Source organism: Chrysemys picta, unplaced genomic scaffold (genome assembly GCF_011386835.1).
Source record: "Chrysemys picta bellii isolate R12L10 unplaced genomic scaffold, ASM1138683v2 scaf7, whole genome shotgun sequence".
NCBI classification, from domain to species: Eukaryota; Metazoa; Chordata; order Testudines; family Emydidae; genus Chrysemys; species Chrysemys picta.
The window spans coordinates 577,019-591,259 of record NW_027052714.1 but is presented as its reverse complement, the minus strand read 5'-3'; positions in this window follow the sequence as shown (position 1 = coordinate 591,259).

Below are 14,241 nucleotides of genomic sequence, written 5' to 3'. Positions count from 1 at the left end.
CTCCCCCACCCGCTCCCTAGTGCCCCGACATCCCCCTCAGCCCCATCCCCTCCCCCACCCGCTCCCTAGTGCCCCGACATCCCCCTCAGCTCCCCCTCCCCTCCCCCACCGGCTCCCTAGTGCCCCGACATGCCCCTCAGCTCCCCCTCCCCCACCCGCTCCCTAGTGCCCCGACATCTCCCTCAGCTCCCCCCACCAGCTCCCTAGTGCCCCAACATCCCCCTCAGCTCCCCCCCCCACCCGCTCCCTAGTGCCCCGACATCTCCCTCAGCTCCCCCCCCTCCCCTACCCGCTCCCTAGTGCCCCGACATCCCCCTCAGCTCCCCCCCCACCCGCTCCCTAGTGCCCCGACATCCCCCTCAGCTCCCCCCTCCCCTCCCCCACCCGCTCCCTAGTGCCCCGACATCCCCCTCACCCCCAACCCCTCCCCCACCCGCTCCCTAGTGCCCCGACATCCCCCTCAGCTCCCCCTCCCCCACCCGCTCCCTAGTGCCCCGACATCCCCCTCAGCTCCCCCTCCCCCACCCGCTCCCTAGTGCCCCGACATCTCCCTCAGCTCCCCCCACCCGCTCCCTAGTGCCCCGACATCCCCCTCAGCTCCCCCCCCACCCGCTCCCTAGTGCCCCGACATCCCCCTCAGCTCCCCCCCCACCCGCTCCCTAGTGCCCCGACATCCCCCTCAGCTCCCCCTCCCCTCCCCCACCCGCTCCCTAGTGCCCCGACATCCCCCTCAGCTCCCCCTCCCCTCCCCCACCCGCTCCCTAGTGCCCCGACATTCCCCTCAGCCCCCATCCCCACCCCCACCCGCTCCCTAGCGCCCCGACATTCCCCTCAGCTCCCCCCTCCCCTCCCCCACCCGCTCCCTAGTGCCCCGACATCCCCCTCAGCTCTCCCCCCTCCCCCACCCGCTCCCTAGTGCCCCGACATCTCCCTCAGCTCCCCTTCCTCCCCTACCCGCTCCCTAGTGCCCCGACATCCCCCTCAGCTCCCCCTCCCCTCCCCCACCCGCTCCCTATGCCCCGACATCCCCCTCAGCTCCCCCCCCCACCCGCTCCCTAGTGCCCCGACATCCCCCTCAGCCCCCCCCTCCCCTCCCCCACCCGCTACCTAGTGCCCCGACATCCCCCTCAGCCCCCCCTCCCCCACACGCTCCCTAGTGCCCCGACATCTCCCTCAGCTCTCCCCCCTCCCCCACCCGCTCCCTAGTGCCCCGACATCTCCCTCAGCTCCCCCCCTCCCCTACCCGCTCCCTAGTGCCCCGACATCCCCCGTCAGCTCCGCCCTCCCCCACCCGCTCCCTAGTGCCCCGACATCCCCCTCAGCTCCCATCCCCTCCCCCACCCGCTCCCTAGTGCCCCGACATCTCCCTCAGCCCCATCCCCTCCCCCACCCCCCTCCCTAGTGCCGCGATATCCCCCTCAGCTCCCATCCCCTCCCCCACCCGCTACCTAGTGCCCCGACATCACCCTCAGCTCCCATCTCCTCCCCCACCCGCTCCCTAGTGCCCCGACATCCCCCTCAGCCCCCCCCACCCGCTCCCTAGTGCCCCGACATCCCCCTCAGCTCCCCCTCCCCTCCCCCACCCGCTACCTAGTGCCCCGACATCCCCCTCAGCTCCCCCCTCCCCTCCCCCCTCCCCTCCCTAGTGTCCCGACATCCCCCTCAGCCCCCCCTCCCTCACCCGCTCCCTAGTGCCCCGACATCCCCCTCAGCCCCCAACCCCTCCCCCACCCGCTCCCTAGTGCCCCGACATCCCCCTCAGCCCCATCCCCCTCCCCCACCCGCTCCCTAGTGCCCCGACATCCCCCTCAGCTCCCCCTCCCCTCCCCCACCGGCTCCCTAGTGCCCCGACATGCCCCTCAGCTCCCCCTCCCCCACCCGCTCCCTAGTGCCCCGACATCTCCCTCAGCTCCCCCCACCAGCTCCCTAGTGCCCCAACATCCCCCTCAGCTCCCCCCCCCACCCGCTCCCTAGTGCCCCGACATCTCCCTCAGCTCCCCCCCCTCCCCTACCCGCTCCCTAGTGCCCCGACATCCCCCTCAGCTCCCCCCCCACCCGCTCCCTAGTGCCCCGACATCCCCCTCAGCTCCCCCCTCCCCTCCCCCACCCGCTCCCTAGTGCCCCGACATCCCCCTCACCCCCAACCCCTCCCCCACCCGCTCCCTAGTGCCCCGACATCCCCCTCAGCTCCCCCTCCCCCACCCGCTCCCTAGTGCCCCGACATCTCCCTCAGCTCCCCCCACCCGCTCCCTAGTGCCCCGACATCCCCCTCAGCTCCCCCCCACCCGCTCCCTAGTGCCCCGACATCCCCCTCAGCTCCCCCCCCCACCCGCTCCCTAGTGCCCCGACATCCCCCTCAGCTCCCCCTCCCCTCCCCCACCCGCTCCCTAGTGCCCCGACATCCCCCTCAGCTCCCCCTCCCCTCCCCCACCCGCTCCCTAGTGCCCCGACATTCCCCTCAGCCCCCATCCCCACCCCCACCCGCTCCCTAGCGCCCCGACATTCCCCTCAGCTCCCCCCTCCCCTCCCCCACCCGCTCCCTAGTGCCCCGACATCCCCCTCAGCTCTCCCCCCTCCCCCACCCGCTCCCTAGTGCCCCGACATCTCCCTCAGCTCCCCTTCCTCCCCTACCCGCTCCCTAGTGCCCCGACATCCCCCTCAGCTCCCCCTCCCCTCCCCCACCCGCTCCCTATGCCCCGACATCCCCCTCAGCTCCCCCCCCCACCCGCTCCCTAGTGCCCCGACATCCCCCTCAGCCCCCCCCTCCCCTCCCCCACCCGCTACCTAGTGCCCCGACATCCCCCTCAGCCCCCCCTCCCCCACACGCTCCCTAGTGCCCCGACATCTCCCTCAGCTCTCCCCCCTCCCCCACCCGCTCCCTAGTGCCCCGACATCTCCCTCAGCTCCCCCCCCTCCCCTACCCGCTCCCTAGTGCCCCGACATCCCCCGTCAGCTCCGCCCTCCCCCACCCGCTCCCTAGTGCCCCGACATCCCCCTCAGCTCCCATCCCCTCCCCCACCCGCTCCCTAGTGCCCCGACATCTCCCTCAGCCCCATCCCCTCCCCCACCCCCTCCCTAGTGCCGCGATATCCCCCTCAGCTCCCATCCCCTCCCCCACCCGCTACCTAGTGCCCCGACATCACCCTCAGCTCCCATCTCCTCCCCCACCCGCTCCCTAGTGCCCCGACATCCCCCTCAGCCCCCCCCACCCGCTCCCTAGTGCCCCGACATCCCCCTCAGCTCCCCCTCCCCTCCCCCACCCGCTACCTAGTGCCCCGACATCCCCCTCAGCCCCCATCCCCTCCCCCACCCGCTCCCTAGTGCCCCGACATCCCCCTCAGCTCCCCCTCCCCTCCCCCACCCGCTACCTAGTGCCCCGACATCCCCCTCAGCCCCCATCCCCTCCCCCACCCGCTCCCTAGTGCCCCGACATCCCCCTCAGCCCCCATCCCCTCCCCCACCCGCTCCCTAGTGCCCCGACATCCCCCTCAGCCCCCATCCCCTCCCCACCCGCTCCCTAGTGCCCCGACATCCCCCTCAGCCCCATCCCCTCCCCCACCCGCTCCCTAGTGCCCCGACATCCCCCTCAGCCCCCCATCCCCTCCCCACCCGCTCCCTAGTGCCCCGACATCCCCCTCAGCCCCCCCCCGCTCCCTAGTGCCCCGACATCCCCCTCAGCCCCATCCCCTCCCCCACCCGCTCCCTAGTGCCCCGACATCCCCCTCAGCTCCCCCTCCCCCACCCGCTCCCTAGTGCCCCGACATCTCCCTCAGCTCCCCCCACCCGCTCCCTAGTGCCCCGACATCCCCCTCAGCTCCCCCCCCACCCGCTCCCTAGTGCCCCGACATCCCCCTCAGCTCCCCCTCCCCTCCCCCACCCGCTCCCTAGTGCCCCGACATCCCCCTCAGCTCCCCCTCCCCTCCCCCACCCGCTCCCTAGTGCCCCGACATTCCCCTCAGCCCCCATCCCCACCCCCACCCGCTCCCTAGCGCCCCGACATCCCCCTCAGCTCCCCCCTCCCCTCCCCCACCCGCTCCCTAGTGCCCCGACATCCCCCTCAGCTCTCCCCCCTCCCCCACCCGCTCCCTAGTGCCCCGACATCTCCCTCAGCTCCCCCCCCTCCCCTACCCGCTCCCTAGTGCCCCTACATCCCCCTCAGCTCCCCCTCCCCTCCCCCACCCGCTCCCTAGTGCCCCGACATCCCCCTCAGCTCCCCCCCCACCCGCTCCCTAGTGCCCTGACATCCCCCTCAGCCCCCCCCTCCCCTCCCCCACCCGCTACCTAGTGCCCCGACATCCCCCTCAGCTCCCCCTCCCCTCCCCCACCCGCTCCCTAGTGCCCCGACATCCCCCTCAGCCCCCATCCCCTCCCCCACCCGCTCCCTAGTGCCCCGACATCCCCCTCAGCCCCCCCTCCCCCACCCGCTCCCTAGTGCCCCGACATCTCCCTCAGCTCTCCCCCCTCCCCCACCCGCTCCCTAGTGCCCCGACATCTCCCTCAGCTCCCCCCCTCCCCTACCCGCTCCCTAGTGCCCCGACATCCCCCGTCAGCTCCGCCCTCCCCCACCCGCTCCCTAGTGCCCCGACATCCCCCTCAGCTCCCATCCCCTCCCCCACCCGCTCCCTAGTGCCCCGACATCTCCCTCAGCCCCATCCCCTCCCCCACCCCCTCCCTAGTGCCCCGACATCCCCCTCAGCTCCCATCCCCTCCCCCACCCGCTACCTAGTGCCCCGACATCACCCTCAGCTCCCATCTCCTCCCCCACCCGCTCCCTAGTGCCCCGACATCCCCCTCAGCCCCCCCCACCCGCTCCCTAGTGCCCCGACATCCCCCTCAGCTCCCCCTCCCCTCCCCCACCCGCTACCTAGTGCCCCGACATCCCCCTCAGCCCCCATCCCCTCCCCCACCCGCTCCCTAGTGCCCCGACATCCCCCTCAGCCCCCATCCCCTCCGCCACCCGCTCCCTAGTGCCCCGACATCCCCCTCAGCCCCCATCCCCTCCCCACCCGCTCCCTAGTGCCCCGACATCCCCCTCAGCCCCATCCCCTCCCCCACCCGCTCCCTAGTGCCCCGACATCCCCCTCAGCTTCCCCTCCCCTCCCCTCCCCCACCCGCTCCCTAGTGCCCCGACATCCCCCTCAGCCCCCATCCCCTCCCGCACCCGCTCCCTAGTGCCCCGACATCCCCCTCAGCTCCCCCCCCTCCGCCACCCGCTCCCTAGTGCCCCGACATCCCCCTCAGCTCCCCCCCTCCCCCACCCGCTCCCTAGTGCCCCGACATCCCCCTCAGCTCCCCCCCTCCCCCACCCGCTCCCTAGTGCCCCGACATCCCCCTCAGCTCCCCCCTCCCCCACCCGCTCCCTAGTGCCCCGACATCCCCCTCAGCTCCCCCCTCCCCCACCCGCTCCCTAGTGCCCCGACATCCCTCTCAGCCCCCATCCCCTCCCCACCAGCTCCCTAGTGCCCCGACATCCCCCTGAGGTCCCCCCTTCCCCACCCGCTCCCTAGTGCCCCGACATCCGCCTCAGCCCCCATCCCCTCCCCCACCCGCTCCCTAGTGCCCCGACATCCCCCTCAGCCCCCATCCCCTCCCTCACCTGCTCCCTAGTGCCCCGACATCCCCCTCAGCCCCCATCCCCTCCCCCACCCGCTCCCTAGTGCCCCGACATCCCCCTCAGCCCCCATCCCCTCCCCATCCGCTACCTAGTGCCCCGACATCTCCCTCAGCTCCCCCCCTCCCCCACCCGCTCCCTACTGCCCCGACATCCCCCTCACCTCCCATCCCCTCCCCCACCCGCTCCCTAGTGCCCCGACATCTCCCTCAGCCCCCATCCCCTCCCCCCTACCCGCTACCTAGTGCCCCGACATCCCCCTCAGCTCCCATCTCCTCCCCCACCCGCTACCTAGTGCCCCGACATCCCCCTCAGCCCCCATCCCCTCCCCCACCCGCTCCCTAGTGCCCCGGCATCTCCCTCAGCTCCCATCCCCTCCCCCACCCGCTCCCCAGTGCTCCGACATCCCCCTCACCTCCCCCCCTCCCCCACCCGCTCCCTAGTGCCCCGACATGCCCCTCAGCTCCCCCCCTCCCCCACCCGCTCCCTAGTGCCCCGACATCCCCCTCAGCTCCCCCCCTCCCCCACCAGCTCCCTAGTGCCCCGACATCCCCCTCAGCTCCCCCCCTCCCCCACCCGCTCCCCAGTGCCCCGACATCCCCCTCAGCCCCCATCCCCTCCCCCACCCGCTCCCTCATGCCCCGACATCCCCCTCAGCCCCCACCCCTCCCCCACCCGCTCCCTAGTGCCCCGACATCCCCCTCAGCTCCCATCTCCTCCTCACCCGCTACCTAGTGCCCCGACATCCCCCTCAGCTCCCCCCCTCCCCCACCCGCTCCCTAGTGCCCCGACATCCCCCTCAGCCCCCATCCCCTCCCCCACCCGCTCCCTAGTGCCCCGACATCTCCCTCAGCTCTCCCCCCTCCCCCACCCGCTCCCTAGTGCCCCGACATCTCCCTCAGCTCCCCCCCCTCCCCTACCCGCTCCCTAGTGCCCCGACATCCCCCGTCAGCTCCGCCCTCCCCCACCCGCTCCCTAGTGCCCCGACATCCCCCGTCAGCTCCGCCCTCCCCCACCCGCTCCCTAGTGCCCCGACATCCCCCTCAGCTCCCATCCCCTCCCCCACCCGCTCCCGAGTGCCCCGACATCTCCCTCAGCCCCATCCCCTCCCCCACCCCCTCCCTAGTGCCCCGACATCCCCCGTCAGCTCCCATCCCCTCCCCCACCCGCTCCCTAGTGCCCCGACATCCCCCTCAGCCCCCATCCCCTCCCCCACCCGCTCCCTAGTGCCCCGACATCCCCCTCAGCCCCCATCCCCTCCCCCACCCTCTCCCTAGTGCCCCGTCATCCCCCTCAGCCCCCATCTCCTCCCCCACCCGCTCCCTAGTGCCCCGACATCCCCCTCTGCCCCCATCCCCTCCGCACCCGCTCCCTAGTGCCCCGACATCCCCCTCAGCTCCCATCCCCTCCCCCACCCGCTCCCTAGTGCCCCGACATCCCCCTCAGCTCCCCCACCCGCTCCCTAGTGCCCCGACATCCCCCTCAGCCCCCATCCCCTCCCCCACCCGCTCCCTAGTGCCCCGACATCCCCCTCAGCTCCCATCGCCTCCCCCACCCGCTCCCTAGTGCCCCGACATCCCCCTCAGCCCCCATCCCCTCCCCACCCGCTCCCTAGTGCCCCGACATCGCCCTCAGCCCCCCCTCCCTCACCCGCTCCCTAGTGCCCCGACATCCCCCTCAGCCCCCATCCCCTCCCCCACCCGCTCCCTAGTGCCCCGACATCCCCCTCAGCCCCCCCCTCCCCCACCCGCTCCCTAGTGCCCCAACATCCCCCTCAGCCCCCATCCCCTCCCCCACCCGCTCCCTAGTGCCCCGACATCCCCCTCAGCCCCCCCTCCCCCACCCGCTCCCTGGTGCCCCGACATCCCCCTCAGCCCCCATCCCCTCCCCCACCCGCTCCCTAGTGCCCCGACATCCCCCTCAGCCCCCATCCCCTCCCCCACCCGCTCCCTAGTGCCCCGACATCCCCCTCAGCCCCCATCCCCCCCACCCGCTCCCTAGTGCCCCGACATCCCCCTCAGCCCCCATCCCCTCCCGACCCGCTACCTAGTGCCCCGAAATCTCCCTCAGCTCCCCCCCTCCCCCACCCGCTCCCTAGTGCCCCGACATCCCCCTCAGCTCCCATCCCCTCCCCCACCCGCTCCCTAGTGCCCCGACATCTCCCTCATCTCCCCCCTCCCCTACCCGCTCCCTAGTGCCCCGACATCCCCCGTCAGCTCCCCCCTCCCCCACCCGCTCCCTAGTGCCCCGACATCCCCCTCAGCCCCCCCACCCGCTCCCTAGTGCCCCGACATCCCCCTCAGCTCCCCCTCCCCCACCCGCTCCCTAGTGCCCCGACATCCCCCTCAGCCCCCATCCCCACCCCCACCCGCTCCCTAGTGCCCCGACATCCCCCTCAGCCCCCCTCCCTCACCCGCTCCCTAGTGCCCCGACATCCCCCTCAGCCCCCATCCCCTCCCCACCCGCTCTCTAGTGCCCCGACATCCCCCTCAGCCCCCCCTCCCTCACCCGCTCCCTAGTGCCCCGACATCCCCCTCAGCCCCCATCCCCTCCCCCACCCGCTCCCTAGTGCCCCGACATCCCCCTCAGCCCCCCCTCCCCCACCCGCTCCCTGGTGCCCCGACATCCCCCTCAGCCCCCATCCCCTCCCCCACCCGCTCCCTAGTGCCCCGACATCCCCCTCAGCCCCCATCCCCTCCCCCACCCGCTCCCTAGTGCCCCGACATCCCCCTCAGCCCCCATCCCCCCCACCCGCTCCCTAGTGCCACGACATCCCCCTCAGCCCCCATCCCCTCCCCACCCGCTACCTAGTGCCCCGACATCTCCCTCAGCTCCCCCCCTCCCACACCCGCTCCCTAGTGCCCCGACATCCCCCTCAGCTCCCATCCCCTCCCCCACCCGCTCCCTAGTGCCCCGACATCTCCCTCAGCCCCCATCCCCTCCCCCACCCGCTCCCTAGTGCCCCGACATCCCCCTCAGCCCCATCCCCTCCCCCACCCGCTACCTAGTGCCCCGACATCCCCCTCAGCTCCCCCCCTCCCCGACCCGCTCCCTAGTGCCCCGACATCCCCCTCAGCTCCCCCCCTCCCCCACCCGCTCCCTAGTGCCCCGACATCCCCCTCAGCTCCCCCCCTCCCCCACCCGCTCCCTAGTGCCCCGACATCCCCCTCAGCCCCCATCCCCTCCCCCACCCGCTCCCTAGTGCCCCGACATCCCCCTCAGCCCCTGTCACGGAGTATTGGGGAACTCAGGGCCCTGCACCCCCGGCTTCCTGCGATTCACCATGACTCTCAGCCAGCCAGTAAAGCAGAAGGTTTATTTGGATGACAGGAACACAGTCCAAGACAGGTCTTGCAGGCACAGACAACAGGGCCCCCCTCAGTTAGGTCCAGCTTGGGGTCCCAGGGCATCCCAGCCCCCCCCTTTGGGGGGTCAGAGCCATCTCTGCCTCCCAGCCATCTCTCCAGCCTCCTTCCAGCCTGCTTCCAGCACTCTGCCTTCAGCGACCCCTCCCACAGCCTTTGTTCAGTTTCCCGGGCCCCGGAGTCATCTGACCTCCAACCCCCTCCTGGGTTCTCATGTTACAAGCTCAGGTATGTTCCCTTGGGCCGGCTCCCATCCCCCGATGCAGACCATCCTAGTCACACTCCCCTGTCAGCATTCACACACCCCAGCAAGAACAGTCCCAGTTCGTCACATCTCTCCCCCCTTCGAGACCGAACTGAGCAGGGTCACTTTAGCCAGTGACCCGGGGAAGTTCGAACCTACCCCCGTTCCCATGGATGCCCCCGCATCCCTCCAGTTCCTTGGTGAGAATTACACCAGGCCCCTTCCGTTCCACGCCCCCCCTTAGGTCGGGGGTGCTTGATGGCACTCGCAGTTCGCATGTGGGAAGGTTTATGCAGCCTGTGCCCTTTTCCCACCCCCATACCTCTGGGGTTCCAACTGGGCTGTGGTCTTCTCCCAGCGCTCCAGTCTGGAGGTCTGTGCTTTGGGCTCTCTTGGTTTAGAGCCGCCCTTTTAACCTTGGCCACCCTCTGGAAAGGATCCTTTATGCTGGGCAAGGGTCCTAAAACTCTTTTCCCCTTGTCCCAGGCCTTCCTCCCCCTCTGACAGGGGTCACAGGATCCGCAGTACTGTCGGACAGTAACAAAGACCCCAGGCCAGTAAAAGCTCCGTAGCAGCCTCTGCTGGGTACGCCAGGTTCCCTGGTGCCCTGAGAGGGGAATGTCATGGGCCCGGCACAGCAGCTGGCGGCGATACTTCTGGGGTACCACCAGCTGCCTCCTGATCCCCCCTGACTCCATTTTCCCTGGGGGAGCCCATTCTCGGTACAGGAACCCCTTCTCCCACAGGAACCTTTTCCGGCCACCTCGTTCCATGGTCTGTACCGCATTGAGGTCGGCCAGGTCCCTTATCTTCCGCAAGGAGGGGTCTCTCTGTAACTCGGCCTGGAACTCAGCAGCTGGGACAGGGATGGCCACCTGCTCTTTCTCGCCCGCTGGGTCCGAAGCTGCAGCCTCCCTGAGCCGCGTCCCTGGGCGTTCCCTCCCCACCAGGTTAGGGTCCTGCGCCTCAGGCAAGGCACCCCCCCCAAGGCCAGGGCGCAGGGCCCCTCGCCGGCTCTGACTGCGGGTCACAACCAGTGCCTTTTGGGGGTTGCTTGGCCAGTTCTCCAGGTCCCCCCCCCATCAATACCTCAGTGGGCAGATACGGGTGTACCCCCACATCCTTGGGGCCCTCCTTGGCCCCCCACTTCAGGTGTACCTTGCCACGGGCACTTTGACTGGTGTTCCGCCCACCCCCGTCAGGGTCAGGTAGGAGTTGGGCACCACCTGATCTGGGGCCACCACCTCGGGCCGGGCCAGCGTCACCTCTGCGCCCGTATCCCAGTATCCATTGACCTTCCTCCCATCCACCTCCAGGGGAACAAGGTACTCTCTCCGGAGGGACAGCCCCGCGCCCACCGTATAAACCAAAAACCCTGAGTCTGGGGCATCCAGCCCCCTAGAGGAGCTGGCCTGGGGCCCTTCTCTCTCTTGAGCAGTTGATAAGCTGCCAGCCCCTCTTGCGTGAGAAGCCTGCCCCTCGTCCGTCTGGGCCTCTACCAAGTTAACCCTATGCGGGTTCGGTCTGCTCAGTCTGTCCTTGAGCTTGGGGCACTGGGCCCGAACGTGGCCTCTTCGGCCGCAGTAATAGCAGCTCATGTCCTGTGGGTCCCCTCGAGCCGGTCGGTTGTCCCTGACGCTGGGCATTCCCCGTGGGAGGGGATTCCCCATATTCCCTCTTTGGGAGGTCCCAGGGTGACTCTCTCTCTGCATCACGGCGGGCCTGTTCCTTTGGGGCTCCTCCCTGCCACCCCCTGACCGGCTCTTTACAAACTCATCAGCCAGCTGCCCGGCGTGTCGCGGGTTCTCTGGCTTTCTGTCCACCAACCACAGCCTCAGGTCGGATGGGCACCGCTCATACAGTTGCTCCAGTACCAGCAGTTTAATCAGGTCCTCCTTCGTCTGGGCCCCACCAGCCCACTTGCTGGCGTATCTTTCCATGCGGACGGCTAGTTGCAGATATGAGATCTCAGGGGTTTTATCTTGACTCCGGAACCTTCCCCGGTACATCTCAGGAGTCAGCCCAAACTCACGTAGCAGGGCCTTTTTGAATAGTTCGTAGTCCCCTTTCTCTGCCTCTCCCAGTTGGCGGTACAATGCCACGGATTTGGGGTCCAGTAAGGGGGTAAGGACCCGGAGTCTGTCCGCGGGATCAACCCGGTGCAGCTCGCAGGCCGTCTCAAAGGCCTCCAGGAAGTCATCCATGTCCTCCCCCTCCTTGTATGGGGCCATGATGCACTTATCAAAGCTCCGTGCAGTCCTGGGTCCCCCCTCACTCACCGCAGCCGGGGGTTCGCTGCCCTTCAATCTCGCCAGTTCCAGTTCATGCTGACGCTGTCTCTCATTCTCCTGTCTCTGTCTCTCTTCATGCTGTCTTTGTCTCTCTTTCTCCTCCCGTTCACGCTGACGCTGTCTCTCTTCATGCTGTCTCTGTTGTTCACGATCCTCCAGCTCCCTCAGTTTTAGCTCTTTCTCCCATTCCAGCCAATTCCGCTCCCCGGATGCCGAACGTCGCCGGGAGGCTCCTCTGCTGGCCGGCGGGCTTCGCCGGGGGGACCCCCTGCTGGCCGGGGGAATCACGGCGCCTTCGGTATTTGCTGGGCTCCTCCCCACCCTTCCCCTAGGCATAGGAAGGAGGGGTCTCGGGAAGCCCTCAGCAGCCGGCTGACCACTCCCAGCTGGGACAGACACTGGTGCCTGCGCTGCATTTGCCAGGCTGCTTCCCTGAGACACAGGGATCAGTTCATTCGCGCGATCTTCCGCCTCCAGCTGGGCAATGAGCTGTTCTTTGGTGAGCCTCCCAATGCGCAGCTGCCTCTGCTTGCACAGCTCCACCAGGTCGCTCTTAAGCCGCTTGGCATACATCTTCCTGCTGGCCACTCACCGGCCTGTGTGCTCACAGCTCCCCACAGTTCCCAGGGGGACCCCTAGTGTGCCAGCCCTTCTCGAGGTCACCGCCTCTCTGCCAGGGTCGAGCTGCAGACTCCTCCGCCCCTGGGACCACTCGCTGCGATCCCCCCGGGGGACCCTGTTACTGCAAAAGTCCTTCTCGCTGGTCACACACTCCCAGGGGTAATAACCGTCTCTCTCCCACTCTTCAGCAGGCCTGGTCCCCGTCAATCCCCCTTCGTTTTACTGCTCCCAGTCACTTACTGCAGGAAGCGCCGTCCACGGGGTGCAGTAGATCCCGCCGCTGCCACCAGTTGTCACGGAGTATTGGGGAACTCAGGGCCCTGCACCCCCGGCTTCCTGCGATTCACCATGACTCTCAGCCAGCCAGTAAAGCAGAAGGTTTATTTGGATGACAGGAACACAGTCCAAGACAGGTCTTGCAGGCACAGACAACAGGGCCCCCCTCAGTTAGGTCCAGCTTGGGGTCCCAGGGCATCCCAGCCCCCCCCCTTTGGGGGGTCAGAGCCATCTCTGCCTCCCAGCCATCTCTCCAGCCTCCTTCCAGCCTGCTTCCAGCACTCTGCCTTCAGCGACCCCTCCCACAGCCTTTGTTCAGTTTCCCGGGCCCCGGAGTCATCTGACCTCCAACCCCCTCCTGGGTTCTCATGTTACAAGCTCAGGTATGTTCCCTTGGGCCGGCTCCCATCCCCCGATGCAGACCATCCTAGTCACACTCCCCTGTCAGCATTCACACACCCCAGCAAGAACAGTCCCAGTTCGTCACAGCCCCCCCCTCCCCCACCCGCTCCCTAGTGCCCCGACATCCCCCTCAGCTCCCCCCTCCCCTCCCCCACCCGCTCCCTAGTGCCCCGACATCCCCCTCAGTCCCCACCCCTCCCCCACCCACTCCCTAGTGCCCCAACATCCCCCTCAGCTCCCATCTCCTCCTCACCCGCTACCTAGTGGCCCGACATCCCCCTCAGCTCCCCCCCCTCCCCAACCCGCTCCCTAGTGCCCCGAAATCCCCCTCAGCCACCATCCCCTCCCCCACCCGCTCCCTAGTGCCCCGACATCCCCCTCAGCCCCATCCCCTCCCCCACCCGCTACCTAGTGCCCCGACATCCCCCTCAGCTCCCCCCCTCCCCGACCCGCTCCCTAGTGCCCCGACATCCCCCTCAGCTCCCCCCCTCCCCCACCCGCTCCCTAGTGCCCCGACATCCCCCTCAGCTCCCCCCTCCCCCACCCGCTCCCTAGTGCCCCGATATCCCCCTCAGCCCCCATCCCCTCCCCCACCCGCTCCCTAGTGCCCCGACATCCCCCTCAGCCCCCACCCCTCCCCCACCCGCTCCCTAGTGCCCCAACATCCCCCTCAGCTCCCATCTCCTCCTCACCCGCTACCTAGTGGCCCGACATCCCCCTCAGCTCCCCCCCTCCCCCACCCGCTCCCTAGTGCCCCGACATCTCCCTCAGCTCCTCCCCCTCCCCCACCCGCTCCCCAGTGCCCCGACATCCCCCTCAGCTCCCCCCCTCCCCCACCCGCTCCCTAGTGCCCCGACATCCCCCTCAGCCCCCATCCCCTCCCCCACCCGCTCCCTAGTGCTTCGACATCTCCCTCAGCTCTCCCACCTCCCCCACCCGCTCCCTAGTGCCCCGACATCTCCCTCAGCTCCCCCCCCTCCCCTACCCGCTCCCTAGTGCCACGACATCCCCAGTCAGCTCCGCCCTCCCCCACCCGCTCCCTAGTGCCCCGACATCCCCCTCCGCCCCCATCCCCTCCCCCACCCGCTCCCTAGTGCCCCGACATCCCCCTCAGCCCCCACCCCTCCCTCACCCGCTCCCTAGTGCCCCGACATCCCCCTCAGCCCCATCCCCTCCCCGACCCGCTCCCTAGTGCCCCGACATCTCCCTCAGCTCTCCACCCTCCCCCACCCGCTCCCTAGTGCCCCGACATCTCCCTCAGCTCCCCCCTCCCCTACCCGCTCCCCAGTGCCCCGACATCCCCCGTCAGCTCCCCCCTCCCCCACCCGCTCCCTAGTGCCCCGACATCCCCCTCAGCCCCCCCCACCCGCTCCCTAGTGCCCCGACATCCCCCTCAGCTCCCCCTCCCCTCCCCCACCCGCTCCCTAGTGC